This window comes from Motacilla alba, chromosome 4 (assembly GCF_015832195.1).
Source record: "Motacilla alba alba isolate MOTALB_02 chromosome 4, Motacilla_alba_V1.0_pri, whole genome shotgun sequence".
NCBI lineage: Eukaryota > Metazoa > Chordata > Aves > Passeriformes > Motacillidae > Motacilla > Motacilla alba.
This window is the reverse complement of record NC_052019.1, coordinates 64,658,791-64,682,212: the sequence shown is the minus strand read 5'-3', so window position 1 is coordinate 64,682,212 and position 23,422 is coordinate 64,658,791. Positions and strand designations below refer to the sequence as shown.

The 23,422-nt window shown below is 37.2% G+C and overlaps 1 protein-coding gene across 2 annotated transcripts in view; it reads left to right on the top strand.

Moving 5' to 3' along the window:
• C4H4orf33 (chromosome 4 C4orf33 homolog) overlaps positions 1–22,220 on the top strand; it is a 28,887-nt gene extending 6,667 nt beyond the window's left edge. The window contains exons 7-10 of one of the 2 annotated variants that reach the window (XR_005256650.1): positions 2,571–9,697; positions 15,749–15,866; positions 16,693–16,813; positions 22,048–22,220. The gene's annotated coding sequence lies outside the window, so the exon portion shown is untranslated. Of the gene's footprint in view, positions 1–97; positions 926–2,570; positions 9,698–15,748; positions 15,867–16,692; positions 16,814–22,047 lie in introns of those variants that run through there. The other variant, XR_005256651.1, reaches the window with a different exon arrangement.
• The last annotated feature ends 1,202 nt before the right edge of the window (positions 22,221–23,422 follow it).

Here is a 23,422-nt window from a genome sequence, read left to right as displayed (position 1 = left end):
TTCTTAGCATTACCAAATGCAAATGCTAGGTGCTTCAGAAAATGGAAATCATGTTTGCACTCCCTAAGACCTTGTTCTTTTTGCTTCTTGCCACTAGGTGGGAGAAGAAGGTTGTCTAAACTGTGCCTTGGTGCTGCCAGCCTAGTTTTCCTTAACCAGATCCATTCCTTCTTGCTGTATCCTTGATTTTGGAAAAAGGATATTTCAGTCAAGCTGATGGTGGCTTATTTTGGTTTATTTGAGACATCTTTGTCGTAAGAAACAGCTGTCATGCTGTGCCGTTACAGTTCTAATGTTTGCTTTTCTGCAGGGCTGTTTTCAAAAATAATATTTGAAATAAAAGCAACAGAAGATAAATTCCATGAGGTGTCAGTCAATCTGGAGTGTAAAAGTAGTTTTGTGGTGTTCAAATGATTTAAATGTTATTCCGGATTAATTTATTTTGCAGATGTGTTGGATGGTTTTTGGCAAACTTTCCGAAAAAGCTGTTTTGAATTGTGAAGGAATTTATTTCTTTTAACACAGCCTGGTTTGTGAGAGGTGGTGCACCCCTTCAAGGGTGAGGCTTCAGTGGTTCCAATAATCTGCAGTGAAACAACGCGAAAACTTAACAGGGATAGAAAATTTTTTTTTTCTTCAATACAAAAATGCAAAAAAAAAAAAAGAATTATGTAAAGAAAACTTGAATGGTAACGTTTGTTACTGGTAGAAGTGATTTGTACCTTAAATACAAAGCTGGAGCAACTTATGCTGTCAGATAACATCCACTATTTCTCGTAATGATCCTGCACATTGGGGTTTTTTGGATGCAGAAACTCTTCATAGGAGTAAAATTTTGCTCATGTGTTTTTATACTTTTAAATATTTTTTTCTGGTACGCCAGGTCAGATATTAGAGCTCGGAAGCTCTAATTTTATTCAGGACATATATTTTGACTGCTATGGCTGATACAGCTACTGCATCATCTCTTTTAGTTATTAGATACATGAATGAGTAAATGTTTGTACTGCCGAACACCATGATGATAAGTTACTGCTGAATGTGATGTTAAGCACTATGTTTCTTGCCGTTCCTTTTTTCAGGGCTGCTTTGTGCCTCTGAAAGGCACAGCACAGAATGTTTTGTTCTGTTTTAAATTCTGACCGTGTAAAAATCCTTTCGAAATGTGAATGGCACAGGGCGTAATTTGCTGCACATAAAATTTAAAAGTATTCTTCCCTAGTACCAGGGAAATCTCTAAAGTGGAATTCATTGCATTTAATTATGGTACTTTTAGAATAATGGTGCTGAAATTTGATAGTTAACCTGCATTTATTTAGTTGGTGATTCCCTTCTTTTTTCTTTTGTTGAGTGCTTTGGTTTACTACAGTGTCTCTGAGCAGTGCTTCAGCAAAAGTACAGGGAAGTGTGTTAAGCCTGATTTATTTGCACAGGTTGTATAAACAGCTGTATGAACATATAAACAGCCTCAGTGAGATCAATACAACACTTACCATAAACTGTGTTGCAGTTAGGCCTTTTTCCATCTACTTGTCTGTCTGCTGAAATTAGTATTGTCAGGAGAATTCTGTCCAAGCTTGTTTTCATTATTCTGTTTCTAAACAAGTAAAAGCCTTGGCTGCAGGGGGTCTGTGGGAGGCTTTCCAGTGATGGATCAGGAGGCACTGTTTGTATCTGCACTGGCTATGAACATACCAAAATATTTTCCTGTTTCATATTCAGAAATTATTCTGTGGACTCTCACAAAGGGTATGTGTAAATACTCTCTGCCAGTTATGTAGTGTATTGGTGAATACAAATGTATTTTTAAATGTGGTAGACCAAAACTGACTAAATAGTGTTACAATAGCTGAAGTAAACATTACTGAAGTAAAATTAAATTACCATGTCCTCTCTGCTGTTTTAAAACCAGCCCAGCCAGACTAGTCCAGTGGCTTTCTTGGAATACAGAACAGATTTTTGCGGGGAAAAAAAATAAGTTTTCAGATGTTACCTTTTTATAATACAGAAATTCCCTCTGTAGAGCACATTTGTTGCCAATTTAATCTTGCCTTTCATTTCATGAGTTATTTCTCTTGAACTCAGTCTCTGCAGGCAATGAAATTTATATCTTGGTGCCAGTAGTAGCTGTCATAAAATTATTCATCTCTAATTCTAGGCAATGTAATTGGTTCACTTCTTACTGCTGAGTTTGCTTCCTTCAGCAAATGAAACTGTTTGGAAACTGGTACTTTCTCAGTGCTTTATAGCTTATACAAGCCATGGCATTTATATTTAATAGTGTCTGGCACTTTAAAGAACTGGTTCTTGTTTTAAAATTGCATATTAGTTTCCTAAATGTTAACAGGGTAGGCTGTAACCTCTTATGCCAAGTATCTGCTTTAAACCTTTTTAATTTCAGCAAAATATGTGGTGGTTTCAGAGGAAGGGTAGTTCATGATGTCAGAAGACAGAACTGTGGTCTTGTACCTCCTTAAATTCCTGTGACTTCTAGAATGAAATGTTGAGACTTGATGAGAGGTCCATATTGTCAGGAGTCTTTTTGTAATTCTTGTGAAACTGCTTTTCAGAAGCTTCGGAAGAGCACAGCTTGAGAGCTGAATTCTCTGCAGAATCTTGCTGGGAGCAGGAATCCACCCCTGGCAGGTAGAATCGCCAGGGTTTGACTTTGTCAGTGGGAAGTGTTCTTTCTGCCTGGCAGGGGCAGGTTGTGTGATGGGGAATGCCCTTTGATTGTGAGCACCTGCTGTTCCGGCTGGGGCTGTCTTCCAGCCTTGCTGGGAGCAGAGGAAGGTGATATTTCCCTTAACACTGCTGCCACTGTGTGCTTGAGAAGGTTCTGTTGACTCAGTGGGAGGCTGACTGGAAAAGGTACATGGCAGAAGGATGAAGTGATGGGTTGAAAGTATATAAAATCAGATTAAAAAATCCTCTCGGCATACAATAATTTGAGTTTGGGAGTGTGATAGGAGAAGCATACGCTCTCTTTCTTACTCTTTTTTAGGCATCTACCTATGTAAAAAGGTCATTGTGCTGGATGGATTGCTGGCTGGAAACACTGCAGCTATTCTTGTAGCTGGAAAACCAACTGAAGGAATTGTGTGGTGATTCCCTGCAGTGGTTTCTCATTACTCACAGGCTATACTGGAACTGTGTGCTAGTAGCTGGGGGCAAAGCAGAGCTCCTTGCTGATGTTCTCAAAACTCTCTTGCTGAGCAAAGATAGTAAGAAGTGGAAGGAGAAAGCTGTCAGAATTCAGGGAATTGGGAAGCTCAGACTATGCTGTTGTGGGCTAAGTGCAAACCATAAATAAAGAGGGAATGGGAAATTTCCACATGTCTTGCTGGTAACAGATTCATTCTCTTCATGCTCTCTATAGGGTGAAATGAGAGTACAGCATAAATCATAGAATTGTTAAGGTTGGAAAAGACCTCTGAGATTGAGTTTAGCTGTTAATGTAGCAGTATCCCATGTCCCCAGGTGCCACAATCACACATTTTTTGAACACTTCCAGGGACTGTGGTGATTCCACTACTTTCCAGTACAGCCTGTTCCAGTTTCTTTAACTGGGCAGACAGTTCTGGTTCCTGACTGATCACCCTCTCAGTGAAGTTCACATGATGTGTGTTGTTCAGTGGAGTGTAGGATCATATAGTCATAGGCTAGAAACTAAATATAAAATGTATAAGGCTGCAGAGCACTTGATCACCTCTGAACTCTTGAGTAGTTGATGCAACAATGCCTTTCTGTGCTCCTTTATATTCTTGGATGGATCCCTTCAATCACCTGTGCAGGCTCTTTTGTGCTGAAGACAATAGGTGAAGTGTTACCAGCCTGTATATCATAAATCACTGTTCAAATTAATGTCAGTCTTATTTCCTTATATTCTTAGATAGGTTTGACTATCTTATTTGTGTTTTTAAATTGTTGATAAAATCTGTGTACAAAGCAAGAGTCAAGTCTTCCTTGAAGGGATCTCATACATCAAGCTCTGTCAGATTATTGTTAATACTGTTCTTTGAGTAGGAAGTGGGGACTATATTTTATCTGTTCAGATATTGTTGATGAGATGGTCATTAGAGAAGGCTTTGGCATGAAAAATGGTTTTGGATTTTAAGTGCAGGCTGCTGCCTAAAGGAGACATCTTTATCTTGCCAGTGCTTTTGGCTTGACATGTCTCTTTGTGTAGAATTTTTCAAGTCACAGAGTGAGTCATTACAGACAAGGGGAATTTTTTAATATACTGAAATATCCTTCAGACTTGAGTCCATTTCCACATGCTGCACCTCTGAAGTGTCAAGACTTATTCAGATTTAACATTTAGGATTGGAAAAGAATGTCTGAGCTAATGAGAAGTGGATTTTTTTTCTTTTTATTTCTGCACCTGTTTAGGTATAACAGAGAAGCAAATGGACTGCTTTCCATATCAGTTAGTCTGTGTATTTGATGCTTGTGTGAGGCCCTCCAGATTAATTAGCAGGTTTAGTAAATGATACAGGAAAGACTAATCACATTCTGCATGTGTTAGCTTCAGAGTGCCAAGTCTTTGCTTTCATCCTCCTGAGTCTACAATGCCTGAAGTGCTTCAAATCCTGATGGCCTTGCTTGTAAGATCTGCAATTTATCTGTTAAAATGAGGGCTATTGCACAGATTCTGTATCACCTGCACTGACTGACTGCTTTGTGCTCACTGTAATGCAATGTGCTGAGTAAATAACCTCTTTGGTTATTAACACCTTCTCCCTCTGTGATTCATAGACGTATTCTGAAAGTCCTCTTAGTTTTCAACCATGTCTGGGAATTTTTTTCTGATGAAATCTGTTTTTTTCCTGATTAGCAAGACCACAAAAGCCTCAGTGGAGAAGACCTTTGTCTGAAGATCTGTGCAACTTCTCTCCTTTCTGTCTTTAGCTTGTGTATCAACACATCTCAAAATGTTGGTTTAGCCAAAACAGCCCTTAAAAATTGCATTTTAGTCAGAAGAATTCTCTGCTCCATATGAACTTAATGAAACATCTGTTTTTTTTTCCTCCACTTGTGAAAAGATAGTTTAATTAAAAATTGATGGTGCTAATTGACAAATGTGATGATTCATTTAAACTGTTAAATATACTGCTATTAAAATCAGTCATTTCTAAGTACAAGTTAATGGCTACTTTATTAGGACTACTAATTGCCTAGTTTTTCAGCAGATGGAATGAATCTAATTATGGTCATAAGGACTGGATTGTTTAAAAATAAATTGCAGGTATTATGCAAAATGAGTTTTTTGGTTTCCTGTAGGCCACACAGAGGGAGACAGTTTTGAGAACAAGTAAAAAGTAAGGAATGTTTTCCCGTTGCCTCTTGGAAGATTCAGGTTTGAAAGTTAAAGTGTTAAACTGCCTGTGTCTTTTCTGACTTAGCTATGATGTTCCCTAAGCCTTATCAAGAGTAGAATTAATTGTGGGTGATTGTCTCTTAAGCATCTAATTAGAACATCCTAATTAAAAGGTGTTTTGTGAAGCCTGCTTTCCATTGGATTTGTGTTCCATGTTCCCTGAGCCCTTCTACTGCATTAGAAATCACCTAAGTATCTCAGGTCTTGTTAGAAGAGTTTGTAATTGCTGTCAGACTCTGATTTTGCTGAGTATCAATCACCAGCTTCACACAGGAGACTACAGGAGTATGTTGAGATTTTATTTCTTAAGAATAACTTTCTTTGCTTGTGCACCTTTCAGTATGTGCTTGCATTTGGTATCTTAGCTGGTTTTCTGAAGCTTTTCACATTTGCTTAAGCTCCATTAGCACTGGTATTGAAGGCTGTTTCCATATCTCCTGGTGAAAGGTTGGCAGAGTCTCAAGTGATGTGTGGATCTGAAAGGCTGGGTGTTAAAAGCCATTGCACACTGGAAGAGCTCTAATTTTGAGGAAACAAATGATGCCACCTGTTACCCAGTCTGGAATGCTGCTACTTGTGATTGGCTATGTCAGGCCCGAAGTTCCACTGAGCCCCCCCTGTCCAGCACAGTTCTTTGGAATCAAGTTGAGTTTGAAAACTGAAACCAGAAAAGTCACACCACTTTCTGCAAGGGGCACAGGAGAGAATCTGTGGTAGATGATGAGATTGTAATTTCAAATGTCCACTCTGGCTTTGTTAAATCAGCTCTGTTGTTCCCAGAAAACTCCGTTAAATTTACCTTGCTGTAATGATTTGCATGTTGGTTGGATTTAAAGTCTGCAAGCATTTAGACTGAATCAAATTTTGGCCAAATTCTGAGACTTGCTGGGCATCATCTGAATCATCTTGTGATCAGTAAAAAGTGCAATCTAGTAGTCTAGTAATTGTGGATTTTTTAATTACGTAAAAATAGGTGAGAACCATAATGGTAAAATTAATTTCTCTAGTATCTCTTCTTTTAATCTTTTTCCTAATTTTTCATATGCAGAGAGGTTTTCCAATTGACCATTGTTGTTCTTTTCAACATCTTCTGTGATCTTTATTTCCTTCTGGTTTCTAAAACCTGTAAATTTCATTTAATTTGTTTTACTGAGCTAAAATTAGGCACTGAAATGATTCCCCTTGAGTAATAACAGGATACCTCTGTACCCCTTGGCTCAGGTTATCCAATAAAACAGAAAACTGTTCTGTATCTCTTCATATTCAAGTTTACACTTAAGCTCCATGAAATACAGAGCTCCATGAAATACAGATTTTCCCCTATTAATTGGCAGAAAGTCCAACTTCACTGTGGCACATTGTGCAGAATACAAACATGTTTTTTTTTTTCAGTAGCTCAGACTTTCAGTTAACTGCACACTTAATATTTTTTGGGGTAACAGAATTTCTTTTCCAACAAAGTAGCTTGATCTCATCTAAAGTTTTGTTTTTTTGTTTTTTTTTTTTTAATATCCTTTAACCCTAGATTTATGTGGGGGTACTTTTATGCATGTCTGTAGCAGCTTGCATCTGTGCAAGAACATCAAGTGAATAAAAGTGAAGCCCACTGCTCTTATAAGCACATAAATATTTGTCATCCACCACTTTCTGTCCTAATGGGTAGCTCTTAGGTTGTTGCAGGTACTGTAACACCTAAACATGCAGTAACCAAGGCTAAAGAAGAGAGTAATTTTCCTGATTTATCTTAATGTTTTATATTTGTCTGTGGTTAGAGAACACTGTTGGACAACTTCATGATTGTTCTTTGTTTTTAATGAGACTTTGAGAGAGCTGTAGAAGAGAAAAGGTATTAGCTTTATGAGCACTGTCCACAGTAAGAGTGAATTAAACATTGAAAAGCAGTTATCTTTCAGGGTGGTAGTGGTTTAGACATGGCTATCTTGACCCAAAACACCCCGCCCCCACCCCCCCACACACTATTTTGTAAGTTTAAAACATAGAAACTAATCTGTACCCTTGCATCAGTGTTTGATTGAAAAATCAGTGGTTTTCACTTTCGAAAAGTTCAAATGGAAAAACTGATGGTACCACTTAGTGCTTTGATAGAAGGCCCGCACTTCTCAGTTTATGTATAGACAGGGCAGATTTAGATTAAATGGAAGGAAGAAATTCTTCACTGGGAAGCGGTGAGGCACAGGAATATGTTGCCCAGAGAAATTCTGGGCGCCCCAGCCCTGGAAATGTTCAAGGCTGTGTGGGATTGGACTTTAGGCAACCTGTCTGTGACAGAGGTCTTGGAATGACATGGTCTTTAAGATCCTTCACAACCCAAATTATTCTGTGATTCTCTTTTCATTTATTCATTGAAAGCTTTTGCCACCTAAGAAGAATGAATTCTACGCTATTTAATGGGAGTGGAAGAATATATAACCATTTCATCCAATACCTAAAGAAGAGATGAAACTGGTTCACAGACCTGATTGGTGAGTAGGAACAGTTTCTTTTTGTCAAAAAAAGCAAGACTGGGCTTTAAGACCAATGTTAGGTTCTTTTTCCTTTAGACTTTAATGTGTTTTGGGTTAAATTCAGAATGGAATGTCATCTGGAATAGGACCTTTCATCTAATGAGAATACAGAGCATCCTTTTAAGTTGATTATTTGCATACAGTTACAAGGAATGAGTGTTTTAGAGGAAATACAGAATGTATATACAAACAACTGGCAGAGAATATATATATATATATTTAGCTGTATTCCTTATGCAGGGGAACCCATTGACTTCAAAGGTCCAGGGCTGATTTACAGGGCACAGTGGCCTTGGTTTCAGAACTTGAGCAGAATGCTGTTGGAGACAAAACTACTGTGGGAGCTTTTCCTTCATTTTAAGCTTGATTGTTCCATAGAATCTCAGAATTTTATGGCTCCCTGAAGGACCCTAGGTGGTCTCTGGTTAACTCTATTAGAACACCATTTCCTGCTCTGTCCCAGTCAAAAAAACATATTTATGCTGCTTAAAAAAAATTAGTATTTTGATGTGTAGCTACCTGATTGGTAGGAATATAATAGCATTTACATTTGTAATGTTACACAATATTACTATACAATTGTTATTCTACAATTCTGGTTTGGTTAATGCCAATTAACTCCTTATAATTACTTGCTACGTTAACTTAAAACCCCATTGCATTTGAAGCAAAATTGAATTTTGCTGCCCTGAAATGTGTGTCCAATACACAGCAGTAGTTGGCAAGATACATACAAGGCCTGGAGTACTGTGGTAGACTTCCAAGTGGCTTCATATGAAAGCCAGAGACTAAATTCTGGTTTCATCACACCTAAGAGAATTTAATTTTTAAGTGGAAATTGTTAGTGGAACTGATAGCATTTACTTGCAGAGTGTTTGCCTGTTCCTTGTTTTCATCACTAGTTGCCATTTGGTGTATTTGAAAATGTTAAGTCAAAAATGGAATGTGGGAGGGATCTGGGAGCCAACTGCTTAACTGCTGTGGATGCAGATAAATCAGTTCCTACTGTCAAGTAATGACTGAAACTACATGAAAATAAACATCTGATCCGGCTTGTTAAACTGTGTTGTCTCATGCTGAAAATCACAGTCAGGCAAACGTTCTAAGGGGCTACCCTTGAATACTTCTTGTGTTTTGCCTTGATTGTTTTAAATTCTGACTGTGGAGGCATAAGCGGGGCTTTAAACTTCTCTGCTTGGGCACAAAAAACTTTCCTGAAACATTCCCTTAATGGAAAATACTTGAAGTTATTTTCCCCAATCTTCTAAGTAGTGATGGTATTTGTATTAAAAAGCTATAGCTTTTTCTCTCAAATTCAGAGATGTGGTTGTTCATGTTCTGTTACTACTATCTCTAAACCCATTATTTTTGTGTCTATTTTGAACATCTCTTTATGTATAAAATAACTGCTACCAGCTTACCCTTTCTTTAACTGGAGTAAAATAATTTTATGGAGTAAAATCACTTTCTAGAACATCAGATCATTTTGCCAAACACAATTTTTGTTTTTCACTAGTCAAAAAAGCTGCTGCAACTTCTCACCTTGTAGGAAAGGACTCAGAGCTTTGTGAGAGCCACAGTTAATTTATAGCCATGATGTACCTGTTCCTTTTTGATACAGATTTTGACTTTGCAGGTTTTCATGCAGTGTGTTTCAGGGTGGCTCTTGGGAGTGATCTTGTGACGCTGCTAAAATTGGATTACTTCCAGTGGCCAAAATGGAATTCCCTCTAATGCGATTTTCAGAACCATGGAGAGACTGCGCATATTCCTCACTGTTTGTAACATGCAGGTAGGAATGTAATGGAAAATAGGATGACAGTGTCTATTCTGGACAGTTCATGGTAAAAAGTTAACTTTTCTTAGCTCCATATGGGCTTTACAGGATTATATATTCTGGAGTGTTTCAACTCTCTTTGCTCTAAATAGAAACTTTAGAATGAAAATCAGTGAAGAATCAACTAAGTGATAAACCATAAAATACTACTCCCTGTTGCGGTTTAGGAATACTACTCCACAATTTAACACTCCCTCTGAGACTTTCCAAACCACAAGCCACTCACTCCTCACTCCTATCATGTTTTTAGTAACTTGGCTTTAGGGAATTATTTTTGTAGGTGGCTGAAAAGAGTGGTTAATAGTTGGGCTTCTTTCAATTCGAACCAAAAACCCTGTCTAATATTGAGCTTATTATTGCTGGATATTACTCTATCAAAAAAAAAATAAAAAATCAGACATTGGTATCATTAGAGGTAATGACCCAACTGATGGTCATCTATTTTGCTGTAGTTAGTTTAGTAGCATCTTTTCAATGTATTTTTGATCTTTCTCTGCATTTGAGAACCCTGTCCTGGTAATGGAGTTCCTGCAATCTTGAAGGTCACTTCCAAGAAAACCCCAAAATGGTAACATTTAGACAGGTTATTGCATTGTCTTGTGCACTGTGGTTTGGGCCAAACCTTGGTGTGGGTTTAGCACACTTGTTTTCAAGTCAGCTGTGTGTCTGAGGGCATCTTGAAGTCTTTGAAAACATTTTCTGAAATTCTGTGCAGTGCCACTTTAAATGTAAGTTGAGGAACTTTAAATGAAAGTGTGTTAAGTTTTCTTTGCAGAGTGTTATTTAACTAGAGGGATTCTGGATTAATTTAGCAGCCAGGTCTGTTCTTTCAGCCATAAGCCATGCTGTCAGGGAAACTTAATTACACTTTAAGTGGGATGCAAATGAGTTGTGACACTACATAATTTCACATGAAAGGTTCATTACTTACATTAACTGCACAATACTCTCTCCTAAGCATAGGGCTCATTGCAATTTCTCTATTTTTTTACATGGCTACATCTGACTACGGCTTTTACTTTTAATGTGTCTTTTCCTACTACGTGTCCTTTCTTAAATAGTTTTAAGCTTTAAGCTGTTGAATTTATTAAATTACTTGAACCTGAGTGGCATAGAAGAGACTACAATAAGGCCTTTAAAGTCTCCCAAAACTTTCACTTTGAAATTATTTGTCTTCTTCTGAGTTTTCATGTGTAGCATATACCTTGTTATGACACATGCCCTTCAGCAGGGATGTACATTTCTTCTCTCTTTCCCAGAAAAATTAGAAGAAAATAGATGCCATTATTCTTAGCACTTCACCGTATTTGTCAAGTCACAGTAAATAATGATGATGGAATGAAATGTCTTTCTAATGACTCAAAATTATGGAGCTTTGATTCATGGCTGGTCATTTTCAAGTGAGAAAATAAGATATGGTGATACGTCTCAAACTCCTAGACCAGCTCCATAGTTCCTTGGCAGGTTTCTGCCATTTACCAGTTGTCCCTACACTGGTGAAAAAGGTCAATGGGAGAGCAGGGGGAAGGAGTCTTAAGTGCTCTTGGGGCTTACTCTATCATGAATAAATTTATTTTGTTTGCCAGTTCACACTAAGCTATATTCTAGTTAAACCCTTTGTTGCTGCTTAGAGAGGGTCTTGAAGGCAAGGCTCTCAGGTACTATCAACACTCCACTGCTAATTTCATAATTGCCAATTCTTTTAGTAAACCCCATTCCATTTCACTGAATTGAGTGCTTGTGAAAAATGCTCAACATAATACTCTTGGAAATACCTGGCAAGCATGTTTATTGCTAATTCCTGTGGGTTCCTGAGGAGCATTCTGCATCTCTGTGGCTGGGAGGGTGAACCAATGATTGTGTATCCAGTTCAGCCTGTATTAAACAGGTTGTTGTCAAAAGCAGAGCTTTATCTAAGCCTTCGGTAGCATCTCTCAAGCAGCAGGGTCACTGTGGAATGGAGTGGGACTCTTCCTTGGACTCAATGGGCCTTCCCTCAGTCGTAGTTTCATTATGACATTGGGAAAAGTGATACCTGAACAAGTTCTAATGAAAGATTTATTAGGTCTGCAGTCTACCTCAGTCCTAATTTTATGTACCTCTGAAGTATGGCTCATTAAGTGCACTGCTGCAATTTTAAGAAGGGTATCCAAGTTCACAAATGCTGTTTGGCACGCTGCTGTGGCCCCAGCAACAAAATAACTTGCTTTTCCTTAGGGAGACTTTGGGTATCATCATGCATCTCTTAATTTCATCTCTTTCCCTTCTGTTAAATTAGAACAGAAGGGAGATCTTATTACCTTCCTACTGAGTTTGAAACGATGAGGTTTTGTGAAACTTGTGAGAATGATTACCCAAAACTCATTGTTTTAAAGTACAAATGCACCCATGACTCATTTCTGGCCTGAAAACCAGGTCATACATATCCACGACCACACCATCAACAAATTTTGATTTTGCTGCTTTTTTGAAAATTTGTCATTCCATGATTATCCCTTTAGTTTTAAAAGGTAGAACACATTAGAAAATGAAAACAGAGCTTTTCTGAGGTATTTACTCTCTCTGGTTAGGTTATATGTTTGTGGATGTACATATTCCCACACCCAGCAAGAGGACAGATTTAGCAGTTTCCTTTAATAACAGCCCTTAAAAGCTGAAATATTGAAATATTAAAACTTGCATTTAGAAGCTTTTCTGAGATTACCTGGAGTTTTTGGGGTTTTTTTGGTGATTTTTTTTTTTTTCAGTGAAAAGAGAATTGTGCTTGATGGTTATTTAACTTTTTTTGTGTCATCTAGCATCTTCTTATCTTTAAATAATAATTAACGAGTTTGAAGCCAGAACACTGTTTATTGTGCATTCCCATTTCTGGGAGCAACGTGGCTTGAGTGGCTGAAAAAGGGGCTGTCCAAAGTTTATAGTTTTCCCCTGAAGTAAGAAGGAAAAGAATTACAAGGCAGGGGCATAAGCAGTAACTATGAAGCCTTTTGGGGAACATTTTTACTTCCCCTTCCTCTCCCTTCCCATTACAGCAGTTCAGTTCTTCAGTTCTGTTTTGTGATAAATTTAGATTTTGTTTTTAATTACACATCAGATTATTATTTAATTGTGGTTAAGGAAGTAAAAATTCCTTTCCAGTATCTGTGAGAACAGAACTATTCCAGTCAGTGCAACTTGCCCAGTGCATTAACAATACTTGGATGTAAAACATTTGCCCCATTACCAATTATTCCTGTGCAAATAATTAGAATTTCTGGACTACCATGGGATGATAATTGCCAAGAACTTTTGAAAAAAAATGCTGCTAGTTTAAAAAATATCTGGGAATGAATGGGAAGTACATTGGAATAATCTGAAGTAATCTTGAATAATCTTGGATTAAACTTGAATCTCTAAACTTGATTACTTGTATTCAGCTAGATAGTGTCCTAGAGGCCATCTGAAATGTTTTGGCCTGTTTATATGCTAAACTGCAAAATATTGATACAGAAGTATTTCAGTCTCATTTGATTGTGTGTAGTCTTGAAGGGGGAACAAGACACAAGTAGAACATCCACTATGAAAAATGAAATTCAAGACTTGGAGAGCAGCTGTAAAAATATTCCTAAGGAAGCACACATTGGGGAGAAAATGGACTCTTCCAATATAACACTAACAAATTAGGATACCTAGCACAACTGTTCAAACACAGAATTGCACAGGATTACAAAGCCGCTACAGTTGTGCAGAAGTATAACACCTAAACAAGTTCTGAGGAATAAAAAGCCTGCCAATAAATCACTTGTCATTGTAAATAACAGAATACTGCATCATTTTCTCTCAGCTGAAGTCCAGGTTCTACAAAAACTGCTTTCTCAAACAGTGTGATCTTATTGGAATATTCAGCATTGACTTCCATGGGTGCTGAGGACCAGAATTCCAGGCAGGAAGGGATCCTCAGGGCACTCTCCTGTGTGATTCTTTTTTTTCTCAGCTGCCTGTTCCAGCTGGCTCTTGTGTCTATTGCTTTTGCTGGGTGAGGTGAGTTGGGAGAAGTGGGGAATAACACTTAAAATGTAGCTTTTGTTGTACTGGCCTTTCTAACTCATACTGGGTAGGATGGCCATTAGTGAGGGGTGGCAAATGGGAAGAACCTGTCACTGATATAGGTCTTGAGGCAAAAATATAGCAAGGAAATTCTTACAATTATTTCAGGCACAGCAGTTATGAATCGGCCAATATATTGTTTACAATGTGCTTTTGAGGTTGAAATATTTTCCCTTTATATTTTCCCTTTTCCTGCAGTTGTTATAATTTCTGAAAAAGATGCCATAGTATTTAGTAGCACTAATGATAAGAACATTTGAAAGACAATGAATTTGGAACTAATGGAAAAAAAATTACTTTCCTTGAAAAAAAGAAAATGTTGACTGTAAATATTATTCAAAGTGTTCTACTGCAAATATTATTCAAAGTGTTCTGAATAAAGGAAGTGTGGTAAATGAGTAGCTTGTCTTGCTTTGAATAGTAAGCTGTTAAAATCACAAATATTTACATTTCAATAGAAGCACTAGGGTACCTCAATGTCTTTACAACTAATTGTCTGTAACTGGAAATGCTATTTCAAAGTAGCCTTTATAACTATTATTTTTTCTGCTGTGAAATTGCACAGAAGGTGGGGAAGGTTACAGATTAAAAGTAAATTGCAGGGGACAGTTGAGACTAGATATTGCCACTATTGTATCGAGTGGTGTTTTATGCTAAATTAGTTTAAATAGGACTGTCTTGGGACTCTCATCTCAATGAGATTTAGCCTGAAATAGGAGTTGCACTATGCCCACAGTGGTCACTAATTTAATTTTTTCCTTTGTGGCTTATCTTGATGTGGATTTTTTTCCCATGTTCTTTGACATCATGAATTTTATGCCTCTGTTCAGAGAATTTAGAGACTCTGACCACCTTTTGCTGCAGTGGTGTGAAATTATAAATTATACCCTCTTGGGTTTTTTGGAGTTGCTGTACTCCTGTGAACATTATTTCTAAAGCAAAGCTAAGGAGAGATTAACTCCTCCTTTTAGCACAAAGCAATACTGCTTCCACTCAACCTCATGTGATGAGGACAAGGTTTAAATGTGTCAGAAACTGGGATTAATACTCCACACAGGAGACTCTTCCTCTTATCTACATTAGCAGTGTAATTAGCAGTCCTGTCACAACAGCAGTGTAAACCATAAAACAAAAGGTTGCATTTTTGTATTTTAACAAATGAGACAAGGCTTACCTGAAAAAGAGGACATTGATGATACTACATGGTAATGGAGTGTATAAACTCTGTTAGGGCCATATATTCCACAAAGCCTGTTAGCCTTTAATCAGGATAGCAAAAGCATCTTGATATCCTTATCTGTTCTAAATAGGAAAAAGAAGTTGATGTCAATAAGAAAAAAATGTCTTTTCTTGGAAAGTCTCAGTTTATTTTCTATTTTAACTTTATTTTTTACCTTTTCTCGATTTACAGGGGTTTTTTTTTGTGTAAAATCTAATATTTGCAGAGCATGTAAAAGGCAAACAAAACAAAAAAAAGCCAACCAAGAGGAAAATTATCCCAAAAATCCTTGTTACTTCATGGTTTGAATTTCTTTTAGCAGACACACCCTTTCCCAATGTGCCATGTTGATGAGGTGCTGATATGCTGTGAATTAGCACAGGTTTTCCTTTTGAGTAAAAAAAAAAGAAGTTAAGTTTTAGTATCTTCAAAGTGTTAGTCTTTTTAAAGGGATTTTCAGGAAATAATCATGTTAGTCCAAGGTCCCAGAGCAGTATTTCCATATGGATTGATTTTTCCAGGCAGCTGAGTCCTTATTCTGAGTGCAGTTCTTTTTTATTTTTTTATATCTGTAGTAGCTCTGAAATATTGGCATATAATGGACTGTTTTCTAGATTGAGGGTCAAATTTCATCAGGTTATATACAAATATTTCACTGAATTTTTTATCTTCCTCTCACGCTGCTCTCCTCGGCTATAAAGGAATATTACATTTACTGTGTACAAATTAATAGCTACTTCAAATTCTGGTCACATCGGAAAGCAAGTGAATTCTGTCTAAAATAGAGGAAAAGTAATTGAGCCTTTTGACTTCCAAAAGGTAAGTGTGGTTCAGCATTGTTGTAAAGCCATTGAGAGCCTATTCTCTGCATTTTTATGGCTCTGATAAATTTGTAATGATTGGTACAGGAAGTCGATGGAAATCATATTAAATACTTCTTTCTGGTAGGATTATAGCAAAGCAATTTTAGAAGAACCCAGTGAACACCTCATCTCAAGCAACAGAAGTCTTTAATAAGTGTAAGAATAAAGTAAAAATGGAGACAGCGTACCCTAAATACATAATTTTTAATGATGGTTGGCAAACTACTTGAGCTACAACATGGAAAGATGTTTGTGTTTGTGTTGCAGCTTCCATCTCCACAGGCTTTGCCAAAAGACAGGCAAAATGTGTTTTGTGCTGGTAAATTCTTCAAAAGTCTAATGAATTACAGACCCTGCTTGATTGTCACTAAATTTGTTTAATAACTTCTATGATGTGTATTACCTGTGTGTTGTAAATGCATGGCAAGCCCCGTGGCAGGGAAGAACGATGCATCTGACTCCATGTTGTCAGAAGGCTAATTTATTACTTTATTATACTATACTATATTAAAGAATACTATACTATACTAAACTAAAGAATACAGAAAAGATACTTACTGAAGGCTAAAAAGCTAATAACGAAACCTCGTGACTCTTTCCAGAGTCTCGACACAGCTTGGCCCCAATTGGCCGAAGAGTCAAAACAACTCACACCAGAATGCAATGAAACAATCACCTCGGGTAAACAACCTCCAAACACATTCCCCATGAGCACAACACAGGAGAAGCAAATGAGATAAGAATTGTTTTCCTTTTCTCTGAGGCCTCCCGCTGCCTTTCAGCTTCCTAGGAAAAAAAACCCTGGGTGAAGGAATTGTGTTCAGAGAATGTGAATGCCGCACCTGTGCTGATCTTCTCTGCAGAGAAAGAATCCAGTGAGTGGTACAGCCCATTTCTGCCAAGGTGTGTGATATGTTCATTTCCCCCTTGCTACCTTTAATCAAGCACGGAAAAACCTGGATTATAGGTGTTAGACAGTGGAATTCATCCTGTACTTTTGAGATAGAAAGGTTTTTAATAATAATGAAAGCCCTAGTAGGGTATGACCTAGCTTTCACTGAATCTTATTTTTAAATAGTAATTAATTAATCACTTCGGTGAGCTTTTCTTCACGATTGCAAATGATTGCTTCAAAATCTTATGTTTTTGAAGATACCAAAAGATAAAGTAATAAAAATAATAAAGATTTTATTTCTGGAAGCAGTCCATACCATTAGCCTTAGCAACTTCAGAATCCTTTTGCATTGTTTATATTAAGCAGATATTGCTAATTGTATAGCATGTTAAAAGGATTTCCTCTAGTCTAACATTAGTCTGAATTTTAGGACAAATTTTCCATAGTCCATAGTGTATAGCTCTGCACTGTCACACCTCGTTATGGCTTCTGGAAGAATGAATTTCTTAATGATGCCTGATACTCCATCCACTTGAACCTGATCCTCTCATTAATAAAAGAGGAGAAAGACAGGGCTACTACCTTCTCATTGTAGAGGATTTGGAACCTTTTTAAAATGGCAATTATTGCCTGCTTCTGAGGGTGTAGGAGTGTGCCTTGAATGACCTAACACAGCTTTAAAAAAGAAAAAAAAATCCTAACTTTATAAAATACTTCCAGCTAAGAACTGTCAGTTTACTTTTTCTTGTCCTGGCATTATGGGCAATAACACTCAGAAAAAATTCTGCAATGAGTGTATGCCATAAATTTCTTTTTTATAGGGTTTCCTCTGTAATTTAGCATGATGCTAAACAGGCTATTATTTTAAAGCCCCATTTTATTTTTCTAAGAAAGAAGCATCTGTAAGCTGTCCTGACCCCCGTGCTTGTGAATGGCGTCTGCAAACAGAGTTTTGGGGGTTTCCTTTTTAAACAAAACCAAACCCATGCTTACAATTTGCAATACTGCACCTCAGATCAAGGTTGGTGAAAGGGTTTCAGGTTGGTGAAAAGGTTTTTTAAGCTTCGAGGCTAAAATCCGGTGTATCCTGGAGGTGGCAGCAAAGTACATGCAAGGGAAGGAAGGAGGCCACGAATGCAGAAACAAGTGAGAGATTAATGCTGCTCTGCGGTGCTGCTGATGACTTTGACTAACTGCATCAGCCTCTGCTAGCTTCAAATGACAGTGCAGGTAAATAGAGGGTTGATGTATTTATCTATTATTGTTGAAATTATCTTGGGTTTACTCCAAGTGCACTGAATTCCCACTTCAGCACATCCATTTTTAGCAGAAGATGGAAGTTTGCGTATTTTCCCCTTTCTTTTCCAGTGTCATTTCAAGCAACTAAGACAAAAAGCCCTTTTGATTAAAATTTTTCAGTTTTGTGTGCCAATCTGGCACTGTTCAAAAACCTATATTCACTAGTCTGCCTGCATTTTTTTTAAAGAGCTTTCCTTAATCTGGAAATATAAGTATTTCAATCCCTCTTGGTTTTTTTATGCCTTCAGCGTTCATAATGGTGTGATTAACTGGCAAGGTGATTCATACTCTAATAATGGATTGCAAAGGACATCATATTAGACGTCCTGCGAGGCCTCTTACTCCAAAGCATACACACAAAAACGCCCCAGAGACATGAGTTATGGCTGCTGCAGCTGGAATAACAAGAGCTGGGAGTGCTGGGCAGAAACATTATTAAAATGAAAGGCAGAAAACCCGTGGCTGCCAAATTGCAGCTGTTGGTTTCAATGTCCAACTTGTTTGTCAAAAAACTGGTTTGTGGAATTGATGAAAGCCGTGGCCAGAATGTTCTATAGGGTAGCAGCCCAAAGCAGGAAAGTTCATTTTAGATCTGTCTAAATGTTTAGGGGTTTTTTTTTTGTGGGTTTTTTTTTTTGTTTGTTTGGTTGTTTTTTTTTTTTTTTTGTAAAGAAAATAGTGTAACTTTTTGCAAATGCACAGCTGGCTTTTTCTTTTCTTTTTTTTAAATTTTTTTTTGGGTTTAAATAAAAAGAAAAGGTCTGGCACTATGGAGCCATTTATTCATTTTATTCACAGACACAATATAGGCAGAGATGGAGCAACTTCACAGTTCCCACTTCACCTGTGTGTCTAAATTCCAGCTCATGTGAAAGGCTTCATGGGATCAGAAGATGTCACGTTCAGCAGAAATTTGATGTTTGTTCTTTGTGAAGCAAGAAGCACACTAAAACTTTGCATTAAGTGCATCCTGGGAGAGGAAAAGAGGGATCTGCCTAACAAGAAGAAAAAAAAAAAAAAAAGCTTTGAGGCCTTCTTCCCTCCTTTCATTTCAGTGATGGGAATGCTGGAACAACAGCGTAATAGAGCAGAGCCAGCACGGACATGTGTGACGGGGAAAAGGGGTGTGCCCTACAACTGTGACCTCTCTGCAGGAGCCTCCATGGAAATCATTAAGCAGAGCCTATTCCCTACAATGTAGGGGTTCAGTGGCCTTTCCCAATGTCCATTTTAGGTCGTTGGAAAATGTCCTAAAGGAATATCTTTAGGTGTTCCTAGGTATTCAAAGGTATTCCTAACACTTGTTCGAAGAGGAAGGAAGCAGGAAGCCTCGCAGCTTTCCATGGTTGGTAGCAATGTGTAATGGAAAAGCTGAGCCGTTGTGGAAGTTTTTGCCAGGCAGTGTTTCTTTCCTGCTGAGTTAAAGAAAGTGCAGCAAAGTTGGATTTTATCTCTACTCTGTCTTCTTGCCCAGTGTGTGTGGCAGCAGCAGTGACAGTGTGATTCTAAACTGTCCCTTTTGTGGCAGGCGTGACTGAAGTAGCATCTCTCTGCTACTCTTTCCCCATAAACAGCTTCTTGCACATTTCCTATTTTATCCACCCACTGTTTCATGCAAAAATAGCTTTTTGTGAAATAGAGGAATCACAAACATTATTAATACTGGTTTCACATATAATGTAATCATAATAATAATAATATAATTACTACCATAATATAACTTGTAAAAAATTGCAGCTAGTGTGCATGAGCAGAAAGAAATCCCTGTATTTTAAAACACCAAGGTAAAGCCATTAGAAAAGTATTCTAGATCTTCTTAGAAGATTTTAATTTTTATTGTTTAGGTGATGCCATGGGTGGAGTGGTAGCTTCAGACAAAGTTTATTAAAGAAGCCTTCCTGCTGCTGAGTCATGAGGTGCTGAGAAGTCCCCCTTGCTCAAGGAGTCTAAGGTTGCCTAAGGTTTAAGTTTTCAGCTTTGTCCCTCAAGTTTTAGTGATGGCAAGTCAGATATATTTATAAAAGATGAATTACTTACTATGGCAAATGAACAGACAAGATCTATATGAGAATTACTCACCACATAGCATAAAAGCTAAAACCACTATAACATAAAATGCCAGAGGGCACTTTATTAAAGCAATAACCTTAAAGCAAGAATATATTAAAGTTAGCAAAAGAAACACTGAGTAGAGGTTTTGATGTATCTTACCACACTCTGTTTCATGGAATACATCTTGATTATGCTATTTTCTTCATATTAAACTGTTAATCTGTGTTTAAAAATACCAAACCAACACTACAGTTTTTCTTGAAAATATGTACTTCAACTCAGTTGTTCATCTCAGGGAGATCTGTCCTGAAGTCCTTAAAAGTGTTATTTATAAGGACTTTTATAGTTTAGCTTATGTGATGTTTAAGATCACCTAAAGCTTTTATATTAAGTGGTTCACAGCACTTTTGCTAAACCCACTTGGGAGTAAGATTCAAATTAATCCCAGGCAATATTTTCCTGAAGATTAAGAGGTATTTCCTGTCCAGCCTTGAAAAGAGGACAAAATTACCAAATTTGTCTCAGATGTAAACTCATGCTGTTTAACATTATTAATAAACAGAACTGAGAAATGTGTTCAACAAAGTAGACATTTTTGTGCAGGATTTCTCTTTTTTACTAGAGATTAGTCTTGTATTCAGTTTTTTTTTTTCCCATTTGTTTAAAGGTGAACTTAATGGTAGATTTCAACTTCAAATGCTTTCAAATCCACTGAGTTAACTCACATCTCTTAATATTTGAGGAAGACAGCTTTCATGTTTTCTCCCTTTTGAAACTTTTGCTGGCACCAGTATGTGTCAGAATTATCTTAACCATATCCATGCTGGGATTTGAGATGCAGCCCATGAAGTTTTTCTGTTTCACATACATCTGCATCCTGTGAAGAGCCTGTGACCCTGTTCCTTGCTGACACATCTCATCATTATTTTGAATTCCATCAGATTCAGTTCCTCTCCTGATTTCTCTGCAATGGAAGTTGCTTCACTGTAGTTTTATTGCTCTTTCTGTTGATATGTCATGCCACCAAGGAGGGTCAAGGAATATTGAGGAGGTGCTTTGTTCCAGAGCAAATGAGATGCATGAGGAACTCAGATGGCTGCAGCAAATCTCTTTCATTGTGCCAATCACTGGTATTTATACCATCTTTCTAAGCAATGTGATGTGTGGCAAAAATACGTCTCAGTGATAGTTTGGAACATATTATTTACCCAGCTTTCCTTCAGGGAAACTCAAAAAATTTCATCCTGCAGTTTCCATGACAGAGACTATCAATCAATGTCCTGCCTCTTGTTTATCTGTATAGAGGAATATCTGAATAGAGGAATTTTTAATTACTATTAATTGCTTGCCAAGCATGGATAGAGGGGGAAAAATCAGTTGAGTTCTGGTGTAGACACTGAACTGCAATCAAAGGACATTTGAGAAAAGTAAATGAAATAAAGTAAAATTAGTTAGTTAGAAAAGCAGAGGTGGGAAAGAGGATTTGAGAGGAGAGCAGAGGTCTCCTCTACTTTATGGTCCTGTGTGCAAGCTCCTTTCCACCTTGTGGTCTAATATCTGTGCCTGTAATTACAGTGTTGGTGTGCTGGCATGGAGGACTACTAAAAAAATGTTTTTTAGATTACTTTTTCTTGGATCTTTATGGTTACAAATGAACACAGTTCTCAGACTCTGCTTTTCATTAGTGTTCTTTGCCCTCTTGTATTTTCAGGTCGAGGTACCTCAGGTTGCCTAAGTAGGACCAGATTGAGGCAAAAGCTGAGTTTAAGCCAAAATAGATTTTTTTAGCCCCTTTATTTATTTAATAAGAAATCGCAGAAGTATTTAGAAATGAGGACAACATGTCAAGTTTTTATTTAAGATTCTTACATCTAAAATACCTTTGCTACAGCTTGAATTGGGTCCTGCAACACATCCCTTCTCTGTAACAGAGTTGGATTTTAATCTCCTGTTTGAGAGAAGTTGATTTCCATCATCTACCTCCTTTGCTGCCATGAGAAAAAACTATGGGATACATGGATATGGATTCTGGGGGTGTGTGACATTTCAGCCACAGTTGTGTTTCACAGGCAAGTTTTAGCATTTTTTTACTTCTTGTTTTCTGTGTAACTTTTGTGTGTCTAAACATTTAGCTCAAATTGGATGGTTAGATGCTCAGCTGAATTGGAAAAAACAAATGCTAAATGAAATTATAGGAAAACCAGCAAAAATGGACAACAAGATGTTTACTGAAAACAAAAATCTATTATTTCTCCATTCAGAGAATGCTGCTGAGGTAGCTATGGAATGCTGCAATTCACTAAGTTATACTTCTTGTTGAGAAAGAGATATTAAATGTAATCGAAAAATAACTGAGAGGCATTTGAGACTTTGCTCTTTTGCAGTTTGGAGTGAAATCAGATTTTGAGTTGTAAAAGAAGTCCATAAGCATAATTCACTGATCTGAGAGGGTGATAAAAGATCTTTTGCTTTCTTTTTTTCTAGGATAAATTGCACTCAAATGTACAGGAATGTCCTTTTCTAGTTTGAGAGTAAATGGATTTGTATAATAAACATTTCTGTAACATTCAGCTACTTTAGCCCAGACAGCTCAATTAGGGCTGTGCAGTAAAATACAGCTTCTGTGCACTTTGTGAGCACTTAATGTGACTGAAAGCCTGTTAGCAAATAAATCTCGTACAAAATGGGTCCTGTCAAGTGTTTAAGGAAATTGAATTGCCATATATTTAACTCATAGATCTAGAAACTGAGAGATTTCTGGATGTTTAGTAATTTAATTATTTTGTCATATTTGACTTCTCCCATTAGACCCTCCTTTATTCATTATTTTTAATATATTGAAAGCTGTGCAAAAGGGGATGGAAGTTATTCACACAAGCTGACAAAGGTAGAAAATATAAAATTAGGCTTGACAAATTTTTTTTCTTTTATAGTCATCCATAAAACCCATTCTCTCAGGTAAGTGATGGGCTAATGTTTTTCAGCCAAGGGTTTCAACCAAGCTTTTGAAAAAGAACACCTTTTCCTTCATAAAGCTTTTAAAAGAGTACTCTGATCATAGAATAAAATAGAAAAAAAATACAGTTAGATTTGTATAGCATTTTATCTTTAGCAGAACGTAAATATCTGTAGCATAGTTATGCTTAATCATAACATAGTCTTTGTTTTTCTCTAAAACACTCTAACTGTTGATGTACAATTAGGCCAGGAATTACTGTTTTGCTGTAGCCACCATTCCACAAATGCAGGTTGAGGTTTGCTTTGGT